This window comes from Acartia tonsa, chromosome 10, assembly GCF_053477335.1.
Source record: "Acartia tonsa isolate MP-2025a chromosome 10, ASM5347733v1, whole genome shotgun sequence".
Taxonomy (NCBI): domain Eukaryota; kingdom Metazoa; phylum Arthropoda; class Copepoda; order Calanoida; family Acartiidae; genus Acartia; species Acartia tonsa.
Window position 1 is genome coordinate 37,142,329 of NC_137269.1, and position 14,167 is coordinate 37,156,495.

Genomic DNA, 14,167 nt, shown 5'->3' on the forward strand with positions numbered 1-14,167 from the left:
ACATAGCAAATTCTTGCAAAACATAGCAAATTCTTGCAAAACATAGCAAATTCTTGCAAAACATAGCAAATTCTTGCAAAACATAGCAAATTCTTGCAAAACATAGCAAATTCTTGCAGAACATAGCAAATTCTTGGAAAACTTAGCTTTTTTGTCCTTCACATAGCAAATTCTTGCAAAACATAGCAAATTCTTGGAAAACTTAGCTTTTTTGTCCTTCACATAGCTAATTCTTGCAAAACATAGCAAATTCTTACAAAACATAGCAAATTCTTGCAAAACATAGCAAATTCTTACAAAACATAGCAAATTCTTGCAAAACATAGCAAATTCTTACAAAACATAGCAAATTCTTGCAAAACATAGCAAATTCTTGCAAAACATGGCAAATTCTTAGAAAACTTAGCTTTTCTGTCCTTCACATAGCTAATTCTTGCAAAACATAGCAAATTCTTACAAAACATAGCAAATTCTTGCAAAACATAGCAAATTCTTACAAAACATAGCAAATTCTTGCAAAACATAGCAAATTCTTGCAAAACATGGCAAATTCTTAGAAAACTTAGCTTTTCTGTCCTTTACATAGCTAATTCTTGCAAAACATAGCAAATTCTCACAAAACATAGCAAATTCTTGCAAAACATAGCAAATTCTTACAAAACATAGCAAATTCTTGGAAAACTTAGCTTTTCTGTCCTTTACATAGCAAATTCTTGCAAAACAAAGCAAATTCTTACAAAACATAGCAAATTCTTGCAAAACATAGCAAATTCTTGCAAAACATAGCAAATTCTTGGAAAACTTAGCTTTTTTGTCCTTCACATAGCAAATTCTTGCAAAACATAGCAAATTCTTGGAAAACTTAGCTTTTTTGTCCTTCACATAGCTAATTCTTGCAAAACATAGCAAATTCTTACAAAACATAGCAAATTCTTGCAAAACATAGCAAATTCTTACAAAACATAGCAAATTCTTGCAAAACATAGCAAATTCTTGCAAAACATGGCAAATTCTTAGAAAACTTAGCTTTTCTGTCCTTCACATAGCTAATTCTTGCAAAACATAGCAAATTCTTGCGAAACATAGCAAATTCTTGCAAAACATAGCAAATTCTTACAAAACATAGCAAATTCTTGCAAAACATAGCAAATTCTTGCAAAACATGGCAAATTCTTAGAAAACTTAGCTTTTCTGTCCTTTACATAGCTAATTCTTGCAAAACATAGCAAATTCTCACAAAACATAGCAAATTCTTGCAAAACATAGCAAATTCTTACAAAACATAGCAAATTCTTGGAAAACTTAGCTTTTCTGTCCTTTACATAGCAAATTCTTGCAAAACAAAGCAAATTCTTACAAAACATAGCAAATTCTTGCAAAACATAGCAAATTCTTGCAAAACATAGCAAATTCTTGGAAAACTTAGCTTTTTTGTCCTTCACATAGCAAATTCTTGCAAAACATAGCAAATTCTTGGAAAACTTAGCTTTTTTGTCCTTCACATAGCTAATTCTTGCAAAACATAGCAAATTCTTACAAAACATAGCAAATTCTTGCAAAACATAGCAAATTCTTACAAAACATAGCAAATTCTTGCAAAACATAGCAAATTCTTGCAAAACATAGCAAATTCTTGGAAAACTTAGCTTTTTTGTCCTTCACATAGCTAATTCTTGCAAAACATAGCAAATTCTTGCGAAACATAGCAAATTCTTGCAAAACATAGCAAATTCTTACAAAACATAGCAAATTCTTGCAAAACATAGCAAATTCTTGCAAAACATGGCAAATTCTTAGAAAACTTAGCTTTTCTGTCCTTTACATAGCTAATTCTTGCAAAACATAGCAAATTCTCCCAAAACAAAGCAAATTCTTGCAAAACATAGCAAATTCTTACAAAACATAGCAAATTCTTGGAAAACTTAGCTTTTCTGTCCTTCACATAGCAAATTCTTGCAAAACATAGCAAATTCTTGCAAAACATAGCAAATTCTTGCAAAACATAGCAAATTCTTGCAAAACATAGCAAATTCTTGCAAAACATAGCAAATTCTTGGAAAACTTAGCTTTTCTGTCCTTCACATAGCTAATTCTAGCAAAACATAGCAAATTCTTACAAAACATAGCAAATTCTTACAAAACATAGCAAATTCTTACAAAACATAGCAAATTCTTGCAAAACATAGCAAATTCATACAATGAGAGTCCCAATCTCAAAAACAAATTTTCAGCGCGATCCGACCACCGGTTCTTAAGATACGGTGACCTGGTGTCCTTGGTACCGACGGTAAGATTTGGGAAATGGTTCGAATCCTTAGTAAATTTGGCTAAGTCCAAAATATTTTCGACCTGGTTTTCTTCTCAGTAGGTACGGTTGGTGTCACCTGGGTATTTTTTCTTCAAAAATTTGACTAAGTGTCAAAATATTTTTGGACTTAGCCAAATTTACTAAGGATTCAAACCATTTCCCAAATCTTACAGTCAGTACCAAGGACACCAGGTCACCGTATCTCAAGAACCGGTGGTCGGATCGCGCTGAAAATTTGTTTTTGAGTTTGGGACCCTTATTGCAAGAATTTGCTATGTTTTGCAAGAATTTGCTACATTTTGTAAGAATTTGCTATGTTTTGTAAGAATTTGCTATGTTTTGCAAGAATTTGCTATGTTTTGTAACAATTTGCAATGTTTTGCAAGAATTTGCTATGTTTTGTAAGAATTTGCTATGTTTTGCAAGAATTAGCTATGTGAAGGACAGAAAAGCTAAGTTTTGCAAGAATTTGCTATGTTTTGCAAGAATTTGCTATGTTTTGCAAGAATTTGCTATGTTTTGCAAGAATTTGCTATGTTTTGCAAGAATTTGCTATGTTTTGCAAGAATTTGCTATGTTTTGCAAGAATTTGCTATGTTTTGTAAGAATTTGCTATGATTTGCAAGAATTTGCTATGTTTTGTAAGAATTTGCAATGTTTTGCAAGAATTTGCTATGTTTTGTAAGAATTTGCTATGTTTTGCAAGAATTAGCTATGTGAAGGACAGAAAAGCTAAGTGTACCAATAATTTGCTATGTATTGTAAGAATTTGCTATGTTTTGCAAGAATTTGCTATGTTTTGTAAGAATTTGCAATGTTTTGCAAGAATTTGCTATGTTTTGTAAGAATTTGCTATGTTTTGCAAGAATTAGCTATGTGAAGGACAGAAAAGCTAAGTTTTCCAATAATTTGCTATGTTTTGTAAGAATTTGCTATGTTTTGCAAGAATTTGCTATGTTTTGTAAGAATTTGCTATGTTTTGCAAGAATTAGCTATGTGAAGGACAGAAAAGCTAAGTTTTCCAAGAATTTGCTATGTTTTGCAAGAATTTGCTATGCTTTGCAAGAATTTGCTATGTTTTGCAAGAATTTGCTATGTTTTGCAAGAATTTGCTATGTTTTGTAAGAATTTGCTATGTTTTGCCAGAATTTGCTATGTTTTGTAAGAATTTGCAATGTTTTGCAAGAATTTGCTATGTTTTGCAAGAATTTGCAATGTTTTGTAAGAATTTGCAATGTTTTGCAAGAATTTGCTATGTTTTGTAAGAATTTGCTATGTTTTGCAAGAATTAGCTATGTGAAGGACAGAAAAGCTAAGTTTTCCAAGAATTTGCTATGTTTTGTAAGAATTTGCTATGTTTTGCAAGAATTTGCTATGTTTTGTAAGAATTTGCTATGTTTTGCAAGAATATGCTATGTTTTGTAAGAATTTGCAATGTTTTGCAAGAATTTGCTATGTTTTGTAAGAATTTGCTATGTTTTGCAAGAATTAGCTATGTGAAGGACAGAAAAGCTAAGTTTTCCAAGAATTTGGTATGTTTTGCAAGAATTTGCTATGTTTTGCAAGATGAAGGACATAAGCAGCCTTCCTAATGTAAGAATTTGTCAGACAAAGGACATAAGTCACCTCCCTTAAGTTAGATTTTGTTAGATGAAGGACATAAGTAGCCTTCCTTAGATCAATTTCCAGTGACTTCTGTCCTAATTAGGAATGACTTTGTTTTCTTTCCATGATCCGGATTTATTATACACTTTATTTACCTCAAATTTTACATTTTTATGTTTGTCTTTTAGTATTTTTTTAAAGCGAAGCTTTTCAAAAAGTTTAATCTTTATCATTATATGTAGATGCATCTGTTACAGAGCTCGTAAAGGATAAGACAACGATGGATAAACTGATGTACATCCTCATTGATTATATAAAAGTTTACCCCTCCTTTAAATTAAAATTATTAGTTAAAAGTTTTTGACACTGTTAGTTGGAACAAACCAATCATCCTTGTATAAAAGTAACAGTATGTCTGTCCGTTTGTATGTTGAAATGTCCCTATCGAAGGATCTTGCTAACCGATGGACCGATCAGGTTCTCCTTTACAGTGAAGCTTCTTATAGGTCCGGAAAAGGTTACCTCATGCCTCAATCTTATTCTAAATTATATTTTTAAAAGTAAAAGTAAAATAAAAGGGGGTTGGTAGGCAACTCCCCCCCCCCCCCCATTTCTCTCAAGTGCCCCTGGAGACCTCATGGGCGAAGCCGCTAGTGATTTAATCAAAGTAGCAAAAGTTTTTAATCAATTTTTGACAAATTTTGAGATAACTTTTGGATAATTTTAATCTAAGGTCTATTTAATTTTGTAAATATCCATAAAATTAAATACTTGTACAATACTTAAAATAACAGAGTAAAATTCTTAATCATATTTTGTTTGACATTTTTTGTTATGAATTTATGAATTGTAACACTACAGCCATTACATGTTTTTTATTGGCTGATTTATAAACATTTATTATACTGAATTAGTCATTTGTCGCGTGATTTTACCATATGACTAAAATTAAATTCCTCAAAGTAAAGCGCAGTTTTGTTTAAGTTTTGAAATCTACAAACACTTCCCAAAGGCCTCATAACTCACTTAAATTTACTATACAAAATTTACATAATTCCATAAAAGCGAAGCTTTATTATCATAAAGAAGGACAAACGAACTCTTGTAGAGTGTCAGAACTTAATAAGCAAACATTGATTATAGGGATGCATTGCTTAAAATATTGTACATTGTTGTCCTAGGAATCATTAATGCAAAACTCTGTTTTCCAAAAAGTTATAAATTATAATTTTTAAATTATCGTACGGACTTTCTGGTAACGGTTATTTGGTTGCTACGCTTCCTAAAACTGTTATAGGAATCATCTTGCAAAGGACATTATAAGATGTATAAATCAGCGTTGCGTTATCCTAATTATAGAAAAGCTTCTCCTTTAAAAATCCGCAGTTTTGTTTTGGAAAAAAATCTGCAAAAATTTTTTGCCTTCTAAAAAAATGAACTTTAATGTTCTTTTGAATGCGTTTTTCGCACGTATAATAGTTTGATGTCATTCTATTAAATGGGCGAAAAAAAGCATATTTTTGTGGTAAGAAGCCACTCTATCATTGAAATAACATGTTTAGCTTATTATAAAATATTTCTCTTGTTAATTTTTTACAAAAGCGAAGCTTTTCTATAATTAGGGTCGGTCCGTCCGTCCGTCCGTACGTCCGTAACGGATAGCTTTTTCCGGTAATTTAGGCATGTTAGAATTGTCCTATCGATTTCAAATTTTGCATGGTGATTCCTTTAGTAATAAGGTACGATTTAGAAAGCGTAGCAACTCTATAATCATTACCGAAATGTCCGTACGTCCATTTTAAACATGTTGATTTTTTTACTTTTTTAACAACAAATTTTTATGTGATCTAATCATCGGATTGATCTGATTTTTGGTATATTGATTCCTGGGACAACAAAGTATAATGTATTAAGCGAAGCAACTCTATAATCAAGTCTTAAAAATGTAAGTATGTCCATAAAAATTTTCCTGTATCAAGCAGTTTTTCAACAAATTTACTTACAATTTTGCTTTGACTCTTATAAATTTATATTATGATAATTAAGTTCTAACACTATACAAGTGTTAATGTCCGTTTGTCCTACCGTTTCAGTGCTTCGCTTTTATGGATGTTGTCATCCTTGTTTACCGAAAACCATACAGTTTTCCCAGGAATTTCAAGCTATAAGACCATGGACGATAAAATGATGTTCTTAAGATTTAGATTCTTGGTTGACATTGATAATTTGACCCAATTGATCAAGATTTAATAATAGTACCCAGAGTTTTTAATCCCACAAATGAGAAACCATGTTTATAAACTATTGGTACCACTGCGATTTGATGCCCCCCCCCCCCTCTTAATGTTATATATTTGCTTCTAAATTTGTAAATTGATCAAATCACAATGATGATTTCTTCAGAAAATTAAAAGAAAACAATAGTTTCAGGATAAATATTTTAATTGATCAATTTTATTTTCTAAGTTACCACTTTAATTTTTAGGGATTAATAAGTCTGGTTATTGAATTTTCTTTTCCAGTATGACCTCAAAATCGATTACTGAAAAATCTTGTACAGCATCGTATTACAAACAATTTTTCACGAGAAATAAAATAAAAATCATAAAATTAAAACCTGTTTTGTTAGCACAGGACTTCGGCCCCTATGTGCTGCTGACAAAACTAGTTTTAATCTAATATTTTTGTAATTTTGATATCTGCGGAAAGCTGTCTAAAATACAATGTAATAAATGACTATTATTTTACTTACAGACTTTTTAATAAAAAAGTGTCTAATTTAAAAACCTCTAACCTCCTTTTTTTGCAATGAGTTTAGTCATTAACATTTTGTAAATGATAGTCTCGCATTTGAAAATTTACTTTTCATACCTGTCTCAAAATAGCAGACAGTTTCTATGTATAGCAGCTATTTAACCCACTTATTACAGAGAGAGACAGAGGGGACAATGGGCTGATTATTACACTAGTCCCCAAAGTCCTATAATAACATGTTCTTATTCGTTGGTTTAACAACTTTGGGGACTTTAGTGAGTTTTGGTTAGTTGGTTAATTAAATTGAGTGTTCAATCGTTTCAACCACTAATTTTAATATACAAAAGGGGGAATTTTGTGTATTATCAATGGGGCTGTACATCAATTTATTGACTTTTGTCTCTTCCCTGCACTTAACACCATAAATAATGAAACTTCAAGATGTTTGTTGTGAATTTTAAAGAGAATGCAAATTTTAACCTAATACAGTTAAAATTTACGCACAAAGACCTGCAATTAAAGTGTTGTTTGAATTCTTTTCTATAAATCTACAGCTTTCCGCGGATATTAAAATAAAATATCTAAAGATGAAATTTTATGAGTTTTATTTTTAAATTCGTGGAAAATTGTCAGTAAGGGAAGCTATACATGATTTTTCAGTGTGGCTGAGACCCGGCTCTAATCCCTCAGATATTAATCGGTTTCAAAGCCATACTGGAATTGTTCTTGTTGTATTTGTTGAGAGTATGTAAGTAAAATGCAGGGAGGGAGGAGACATTGGGGTGTTTATTTCACTAGTCCCCAAAGTTTTGTAATAATGTTTTCTTTTTTGTTGGCTTAACAATTTAGGGGACTTTTATTGAATTTTGGTTGGTTGGTTCATTTGGTTAAGTTCAGCCACTAAATATGATCTATAGAGGGGTAAATTTTGTGTATTATCATTGGAGATGTGCATCAATTCATCAGGCATTGTCCTATCCCTTTAGTTTAAGTTGGGCTCCTGAGAATTCTTATTCGAGTTTTGATGGAGAATTTTTCCTCGATTCCATTAGTCCCCAAAGTTTTATAATAACATTTTCTTTTTTGTTGGCTCAACAACTTTGGGGACTTTTCTTGAATTTTGATTGATTGGTGCATTGAGTTGCGTGTCCAAAAGTTTGAACAACCACTTGTAATTTTGGGTATCAACCTTGTGGATGTATATGAATTTTTCGTCCATTGTCTTATTCCTTTAGATCCCTGGTAAAATGTGAAGTAGGAATTATCCTTGACCCAGTCAAAAGTAAACAGGAGTATTTTACAATTTTTTTTACTAGCGCAGCTTTTCTATAATTAGGGTCGGTCCGTCTATCCGTAATAAAAAATTGTAATGGTAGTAAGACTGTATAACTAAAACCTAATAATAATTTAGCAAAATTAATAAAATAGTTTTTAGGTGGATTCTTAAAAATCTTTTTGGCTCACTAAAATCAGTGAGGCTTGTTATTTTTTTTTTTTTTTTTGAAAAATCCTCCAAATCACATATAAAAATCTACACAAATTAAACAAAATCTTAAGTTAAGAACCCTTTTATGATTTAATTTTATTATTGTGTACCTTAAAAACAATCTTTTACAAGTTTAAAAATCAGCTGGAAATCTAAACCTGACCCAAATATGGCAAACGGTTTAAATTTAGACTTAAACGCTACTGCTGAGCCCTGATTAATATACTGTACCAGTAACCTACATACAACTAATATTATTCATTATAACTAAAATATTTGACAAGTAATAAAATACACATATTGTTTAAAAATAACAATAAATGGTTATTAAATCATTAAACATTACATTTATTGAATAAACCTTACAACAAATGTTATGTTATTTTTGTACATAATTAGCCTTAAAAGTTTGAGTTTCATTAGTAAAACTTCAATGTTTTGTGATTTTATGTGAGATGAAGTAAAACAATAAACAAATTGACCACGTTTTACTATTACTCAAATTACCCATGAAAATAAATACAGTACAACAAATTGAAAAAACATTATAATACTTATAATTATTTAGTCTAGAAGACTAGCGGCTATGACCTTAGAGGCCTATAAATGAATATCTCTATCCAGGATCATCAATGCCTTTTTTTGCCTTAAGCAAAGTATTCTTATGGGAAATATATCGTTTAGTTGTTGTTTCGGTACAACGGCTTTTGCCTTGCCGTGTACGAGATCTTTTAGTACAAACGTACTAAACCTGCTACTTTCCACATGATTCAAAACCAGCGTAGTTACTAATACAATTTATTGTATGAAACGGTCAACGCTGAAATAAAAATAACAAAATTAATAATCAAATATTAAAATGTTAAATACTTCATAAAAGAAAATAAATCTTGTAAAAGAAAATAAATCTTTTTTCATTTGGACATAATCGTCTTTTTCTAAAAGGTTTTGTGATTTTGAATTTATATTTCAAAATCTATAAAAAAGGTTAGACTTCTATTGCTTAAAATTAAATCAAAACTTAATGCGAGTTTATAATTCATGGATAAAATCATCATAGACTACTATTAAAATATTCTGATACAAAAACAAATTAATTACTTGGTCTAATTTTAATGAAAATAAAGAAATTAATTTGCCGTCTTTTTGAAATCATTCCACTCTATTAAAAATGCTTAAAAGAAAGAATTCTTACCAAGTCGTTTGAACATGTCAAGCCGGAAAGCACTCAAAGGTATTTTTCAGTACGGATAACACCACATTTTTGACTATACATGGGTTTTCATCACACAGATATTCCGCACTTCTTGAAAGAAAGAATTAAGATGGATGCGCAAGCTTTTGTTTAGGCTTGGTTGCGCAAGCATTGTTTGAATGCCGTGTTCAATTATGAACTTTTTGAATTTAGGTGCTTTCTAAACTGCCAATAATGATAAGGAAAACAGAAAGGATAAAGGTTCGAGTTCACAAACGAAACATACTATTATACTTCCAATACAGTTGTACAAATCAATATGAAATTGTCAATTTTAGGTTCCAGGTACAATCCTGCAGTTTTTGATCCTCCAGATCTCCAGCTAACTTTGAATGGTTGTCATGGACCCCCACGGAAATTTATGTTTTGGAAATGTTAATATAAAATTTAAATATAAATATAATATTGCGAAGAAATTGTTCTTCTAGCTTCAAAACTAAGAAAAGTACAGCTGTTTTAAATTTTTGATTTATAAAAGACCTAACAACAAGTGATGTTAAATAAAAGGGTGAAAGAAGTATAATATGAATTTTATTGACTTATAGGATGAAATTCTTTATAGAACAGTGAAACAACACTTCCGTATACTTCTTGAGTTTTGATTTTTAATATAAAATAATGGGTATAGAGAAGCTTTACTCCCAAAGGTCAACGGAGCAAAGATAGTAAAATCAGGAATATAAAGGGATAAGACAATGGCCGATAAATGCCTGATCATCCCTAATGATACACAAATTTACCCCTTCTGTAGATTACGATTAGTGGTTGAAACGTTTGGACACTCAAACGAATTAGAAACTTTGTTATACAACTTTGGGGACTAGTGTAATTAACAGCACAATGTCCCCTTCTTCCCTGTAGTAAAATGCAGTTCTGAAATGAGAGATTAACTGAAACAGTTCAGTGAGAGCCACTAACATATTGCATTTTAATAAACGAACTTATAAATTATGATATTTTATCTGTAAAGTCAAGGGTTATTAAATTTTTTGTTTAGTTTCAAATTTTTTTATTACTTACTTTTTCATTTTTATCAAACATATCCACTTTTGATTTAAATATAAACTGTCCTTAACAAAATCAAGAATATGAACGAAAATCAGAGAAGGTGGGGACATTGGGTAGTTTATAACACTAGTCCCCAAAGTTTTATGATAACTATTTATCAATAGTTGGCTTGATAAATTTTGGGGCTTTTATTGAATTTTGATTGGTTGGTTCATTAAGTTGAGTATCTTAATGTTTCAATCATAATGTGAAATCTAGAGAAGGGGTAATTTTGTGTATCATAATTGGGGATGTATATTGTCTTATCTCTTTAATCTAAGTAATATGTTCACGTACTTAGCTTTAAAATTTAGGGAAGTGGTCTAAATTAAATATTTCAAACACAAACAACAAAATAAAGGACAATTTGTACATTTATCTTATTGTTTTCTTTAGAGGAGTTGCTCGAACAGAAAATAGATTTTAAATTAGAGTTCTATTATATTTCCTCTTTTTTTAATATTTATATAGGACAATATCAAAAATTTATTTATAATAAAAGTAAAAACTGGAAATAATTTTATGATTTTTATTTCATTAAAAGTAGAAAGTTTTCTAAAATTTGATGAGATACATGATTTTTCAGTGGCTAAGAACCGGTTCTAACCTTGCGGATATTAAGCGGTTTCGAAGTCATACTCGCAAAACGGAAATAAATTTGCCAAAATTTAGAAATAGTTTAACAAATTCTTCATTAGTTTAGATAAAATTGAGTGAAAAACAAAAACAAATTTATTGACTCACACAAAAATTGTAAATGATTAACGATGCATTTAGTAGCGAAGCTCCTCTGTAAGCCAATTGTTTTACAGTATTATCATATCTCATAGAAAGTGCGGGGACTTTAGTGAATTTTGATTGGTTAATTTATTAAGTTGCGCGTCCAAAAGTTTCAACCACTAATTTTACGCTACATAAGAGGTAATTTTGCGTGTCATTTTTGGGGATGTGCAACAATTTTAGAGCCATTGTCTTAACCCTTTTAATCCCCTGCATATCTCGCCCTCTTCAAAAATGTGTGTTCATGCTAAATTTTTGATTTTCCTAACTATAAGGGAAACCGATTAATATCCAGTGGATTAGAACCGAATCTCATCCATACTGAAAGATCATGTATAGCATCGTATTACAGAAAATTTTCTACAAAAAATAAAAGAAAAAGAAAAAAAACTAACTTTAGTCTTTTATTTTTTATAAAAATTCTAATAAAATTCTAAAAGCCACGAATGGATATATTATTTTTTGGATCTTCAGCCAGAATTTCATGTTTCCCCTTTCCATCCCCTTACCCCTACCATCCTTCTGGATGAATGAAATGACTAATAAACGAGTTCCATGTTAGAAACATAAATAAGTGAAACATTTTACTCTGTCATAATATGCACAATCCACGTGTATTCTACATCCATTAAGCCACGCTTCTATTGATCATAATTTTTCTTTTTTTTCAGAAACTTCGCATCAATAAGAATGACCGAATTTTGTCGATTGACCGTGGAGAAATAATGAAAGAGTAAACAAAATAACAATTATAAATCACTCAGGGAGGGAGGGGACAATGGCCTGTTTATTACAATAGTCCCCAAAGTTTTATAATAACGTTTTCTTATTCGTTGGCTTAACAACATTGGGGACTTTAAGTTGATTTGTGATGGGTTTGTTCATTTAGTTGAGTGTCCAAATGTTTCAAGACCTATTGTAATAATTGTAATATACAGAATTGTTAATTTTGTTTTTTTATCATTAGGGATGTACATCGATATATAGGCCATTGTCTTTTCTCTTTAGATCACTGAAACAAAATAACAATTATAAATCACTACAGCTTAAAAAATTATCTCAAACGCAAGGATATTTTTGCAAGGAAATAAAATAAGTGTTCTTTTTAACCTTTTCAATTTAAGTTTGAACCTGAAAAAATATTTTTTTTTTTTATGATTGAAGTAATTTTTTTCTAGAGCGATTTCTCTTGTGAGGTTAGTGGTAACCTCCCCCAAATTGTTATATACCTTCCCGGGACCTTAGAGAAGCTGTTTTGTAAAGGTGAATAATAATATGTTCAGCGGTTAGCGAGATCCTTCGTAACAGATAGAACGACAAACAGACAGACATACAGAGATCCTATTACTTTATCATAAGGATAGCCAATAAATGGTTCCACGCCAAAAGAAGGAGTCCCAAACGTCGGAGTGGAAAAACATCGGAGTGGACAAACGCTGGAGTCCCAAACGTCGGAGTGGGACAAACGTCGGAGTGGACAAACGCAGGATTTTTGTGACAAACGTCGGAGTGGACAAACAAAGGAGTCCCAAAAAAATTTTTTCTTTCAATTTTTAATTTTTTTATACAAACCCCCCCCCCCCTTCCTCACCTCGGTCCCGTTATTTTTCTTAGTTAGGTTAGGTTATAGGCCAGGGAGCCGAGCACTGCGGCCATAGTCATTATTTTGTAGACAGGGGTATAAAAAAAATTCAAAATTGTCATATTATTAAAATAGCGGACACTCCTTGGTTTTACTTAAGCAATGTCCACTCCGACGTTTGTCCACTCCGACGTTTGTCTCACTCCTACGTTTGTCCACTCCGACGTTTGGACTTTGGGACTCCTACGTTTGGAGTAGGACCCAATAAATCACTAAATATTACATTTTTTCATGATCTACTAGCATTTTTGCACCGTGCTTGTGGGCTCAATATTTAAATGAATAAAAGGGTGTCATAAAATTCACAATATTTCAAGACTTCAATATACATATAGAATAGCCAAGGAACTAAAAAGCTAGTGAAAAAAGGAGAACTCAATTAGTTCATTCAGTCGTAAATATAAAGATTAAGAAAAAAAGAATACTACTTGATATAATTAGATATTTTTATTTAATTTAGGGGCTGTAACTCAAAACCCACAATTTTTTTAAAAATAAATGTTGTGAAGTTTCTTACCACCCCCCCCCCCCTCTGTATGGGTAAAGCAACCAGCATTAAAAAATAAAAATCACATAAAAACTATATTTAATTGTGAAGCTTATTTTATATATTTTATTCTCCTGGTAACACAACTAGTAATCATAAATGTTCATTTCTACAATTTTATTTTATCTTTTCATCCTATCAAACTTGTTTAGGATTCAAAATTGCAGTTTTTATCAGGGAGGGAGGGGACAATGGGATGTTTATTGTACTAGTTCCCAAAGTTTTCTTATTAGTTGTAGTTTTACTGAATTTTAATTAATTTACTAAGTTAAGTGTTCAAATGTTCAACCACTAATTTTAAACTACAGCATGAGGTAATTGTGTATGTCATCATTGGGTATGTACATCAATTTATTGACCATTGAATTATTCCTTTAAACTCCTGAGTTTTAGAAAGTGTTTAACATCATTTCTAGATGCAATATATCTCTATAAGCATTTTTTTGTATCAATTACAATTTTAAAGAAATTTTTTGTTTAAATATTATGTATGTTAAACAGTTTAAAAAATAATGTTTTGATGACATTAAATCTGGGTTTTAATGATAAACATTTTTAAATCTTAATAGTTATTGTCTAGTGCCATATAAACATGCCGTTAATATGTCTCTGAATAATTTTGAATGTTTTCATCCTTGCTTTTTTGCATCAAAAAGATGACCTGACCTGAGATGCATAAAAATACCTGGTAATATTCCTTGAGAAGTGAACAACACATACTCCCCCCCCCTCCCCCTCTAATC